The sequence below is a fragment of the Rhinopithecus bieti genome, unplaced genomic scaffold (assembly GCF_001698545.2).
Source record: "Rhinopithecus bieti isolate Rb0 unplaced genomic scaffold, ASM169854v2 scaffold_42113, whole genome shotgun sequence".
NCBI classification, from domain to species: Eukaryota; Metazoa; Chordata; class Mammalia; order Primates; family Cercopithecidae; genus Rhinopithecus; species Rhinopithecus bieti.
The window spans coordinates 1277630-1281230 of record NW_016818444.1 but is presented as its reverse complement, the minus strand read 5'-3'; the positions used below and the strand labels follow the sequence as shown (position 1 = coordinate 1281230).

General features: G+C 35.5%; 1 long non-coding RNA gene across 1 annotated transcript; it reads right to left on the bottom strand.

The window, feature by feature from the left end:
- Window positions 1–2414: 2414 nt before the first annotated feature.
- Window positions 2415–3074, bottom strand: LOC108518597 (uncharacterized). Its single transcript, XR_001882407.1, has 2 exons — window positions 3017–3074; window positions 2415–2629 (listed from the first exon to the last, which is right to left on the bottom strand). It is a non-coding gene; the product is annotated as an uncharacterized LOC108518597 (long non-coding RNA).
- Window positions 3075–3601: the final 527 nt, after the last annotated feature.

Here is a 3601-nt window from a genome sequence, read left to right as displayed (position 1 = left end):
ATCACACTCTTCTCTGAGGACCTCCCTTAACTCTCTGGTTCATGCTTACTTCTGATTGCTCCCCTTTTCTTGGATCTATTTGAGAGTAAAAGTAACTCAGGCATTTTGCCATTACCCTGTACTTTTCTGAAAATCGTGATGTATCCCTTAGTCTTTCCACCAGGGAAGAGGAATTCTAGAATCAAGAAAACAATGTATTTGTTTTTATTATTTTTTTTAAATTTTAGATTCAGGGGGTATATGTGCATGTCTGTTACATGGGTATATATTGACAGTGGTGGAGATTGAACTAGTGTACCCATCACCCCGATTTTTTTTTCTTTTGAGATGGCCTAGCTCTGTCACCCAGGCTGGTGGGCAGGGGTGTGATTGTGGCTTACTGCAGCCTTGACTTCCTGGGCTCAAGGATCCTCTCACCATAGCCTCCCAAGTAGCTGGGACTACAGGTGCCTGCCCAAGTAATTTTTGTATTTGTTTTATAGAGACAGGATCCCATTATGTTGCCTGAGTTGGCCTCAAACTTCTGAGCTCAAGAAATCCTTCCAGCTTTGCCTACCAAAATGTTTGGATTACAGGTGTTAGCCACTGCACCCAGCTCACCCAAATATTAAACATTGCACCCAATAGATAATTCTTCCTCACCCTGTTCCCACGCTCCCCGCTTATGGAGTCCCCAGTGTCTATTATTTCCATCTTTGTGTCTGTATATACCTATTGTTTAACTCCCCCCCTTATAAATGAGAACATGTGATATTTGGTTTTCTGTTTCTGAGTTAGTTCATTTAGAATAATGATTTCCAGTTTCATTCACATTGCTACATAGGACATAGTTTCATTCTTTTTGCACGGGGAAAAAAGTTTATTTTTCTTTCTAATTATTAGAGCTACACCCTAAAAGAAGGACTCATTAATAGTTTATAACTAGTTGGATTTTCTGTCAGCAAAAGCATAATAAGAAATAGTAACAAACAAGATAACGTTCAGATATCTGTGATCATATAACAAAGATTTATACATTATAAATTATAGTTACTATTTTACAGTATTTTGACACAAGACCAAGCCCTAACTAATTGGTTCTTTTATATAGCAATGAGAACATTCAGGATATTAAGTTCATAAATCAAAATTATTTTTAAATGTCACTTTTATTTTCTATGAATGAATATGAGATAATAATTAGATATCACTACACAAGATTTTGTGATTTATGTTTGTATGGCAACTTTCTTTTGTTGCTAATGTTTAGGAAGCGAAACCTTCTTCCTGCATCTCAACTTAGAGTGAATCATCTAGAACCACAATCTGTGGATGTGACCTTTCTCTGTTTTCTCAGGACTGAGGTTTCTTGGCCCTTCTTTAATATTCTGATAAATAGGAGTGATATCCAGTTGTATCTTTCCTAATTTGAGACCCTGAGAAAAGGGGCCTCTGTTGAAGACTAAAAATAATTTTAAAATAGAGAATGTTTGTAATTTGTCTAGACAGAAATCAAGATGTTAGAGCTTGGCAGAACCTTACATGCTTCTATTTCCTTTATTAGTTTTAATTTAGATAAATTACTTTAGTGACATTTTATGAAACCTTTATTTTCTAGATGAAGAAAAGGATGTTATTTGGCGAGTGACTGAGATGCCTGTGATTTGAATAGAAGATTTCCTAGGGGTTTCCTGGCATAGGAGTAGCTTAAGATATTAAAGAGATTTGACTCAGAGAAGAAATGATTTAGCTATTGCTTAATATTTTACAGGCTTTGTATAAGAAAGACTTGATGTTTTTTCCTAAATAGCACCAAAAAACAGGATGAAGAAAAGAGGAAAATAGTTACTCAAACGATATGATTTCTGCTGAATACAATAGCATCCTTTTGAAATACTGTACTTCCTTATTATGTGACACGTTCAGATCAAGGATGAAAGACCATTCTTCAGATAATATGAAGATGTTATTTTTTCATTGGATGGGATTTTGGCCTAGAAAGCTACTAAAAGGCCGCTAAATGTTTTGTCATTCTCCAAAAAAGACTTGGCCAAACTGTTTAAATTGATAAAGTAATTACCATAAGTGAAAGGAACTCTGCTGGTGGAATGGGCTTGAAGAGCACATGTGTGGTCTGAGGGAAAGAACACGGACTTTGGGATCAAATCCACCTCGCTCTGGGCAAGCTCTATAGGTTTCACAGTAAAGGTTTCAACATCAATAAAACTAATAATGCCCACCTTTCAATGTTTGATAATTGACAGAATTGCAGCTATTAATTATAAATTAATTATATGGTAATAGAATGAAATAAATCATGTTCTCAATCAAACGTCATTATATGACAAAAAATAATCAATTGGCAATAGCGTCATGACCTTGCTGATTAAGTGAGAGTACTCTTTTTTTAATTTAACTGTATTTATTTATTTTTAAAATTTTTATTTTAGATCCAGGAGTACATGTGCAGGTTTGTTACATAGACAAACTCATGTCACTGGGCTTTGCTGTTAATGGCACTGTGACATCCACAATTCTCCTGCCCTGTTTAGGCCTAGGAGCTCTGTTGAAGTGGAAGAAAATGCCTTTGCTTTGTGCGTGTGTTTATTTTCACTGTTGCTCTTTCTCTTCTCTTGTAACAACCAATTACCTAGGAGCAATGTCACAACAAAACCAGATTTTAAAAGTTATTAAGCAAATCATTTACAAATTCTTCCAAAGGGCACATAGATGCATACAAATAACCCTACTCACAAACTCCAAATGTTCCCAAGTTGAAACCATCATCTTAATCTTGCATTACAGCCAAAGGTGAATGGATCAAAGAACTAATATCATTCTGGTTAATACCCATGGGATGTCAACCAAGGAATACAGACTCTGCGCCATTATGTACCTTTGTTCAGTTTGCTTGTTTAAAAAAACTCATCTCTTTCTGTATAACTCTTTGCAATACTTTTCTCTCTGACATAGCTTTGAAGTTTTTGCTTTGACGTTGTATGAAACAGTTTCAACCCAGGATAGGCAACATTCTTACCCTTAAGCTTGTCATCCTAAGTGTCATCTCTGACCCTGATCATTCTGTCTCAGAAATCTGGTTCTGTGAGGAACAGAGAATCTTTCTGATTCCCACTGCTATCTTTTTATGGGCAGCAGAGCTGGGATAGAACTGATGCTTCTTCAAAATAGAGGATTAAGACTATTTGGTGGTTAGGGGAATTGGTAATAGCCCTGCAGTGTTATGGGTAGGGTTTTGCATATATTTGAGTTTGAAAAGAAAATAAATGACCAGATCTTGAACTTCAGAATCCCGGAGGTGATTTCAATGGCTGAATCAGATTCAAGGCAGAAACAAAGAAAACACATTTTAGGAAAGATCACGCTATATTGTCCTACTAGAAAAATCTAATAGAATAATTATTCTAACTATTTTGGAGAATGTTTGTACAACAGATAGCTTTTTAGAATCCTTGGAATACGTGAGGGAAGATAAATACTTTGAATTGGAAATACTTCTATTTCTAACTTCCAGAGAATCAATACTGTTTGCCTGAATATGATAGTGAATAATGTTTGTGTGAATATGAATATCAGCCTTAAACACCTACATTGTCAAAAGCAA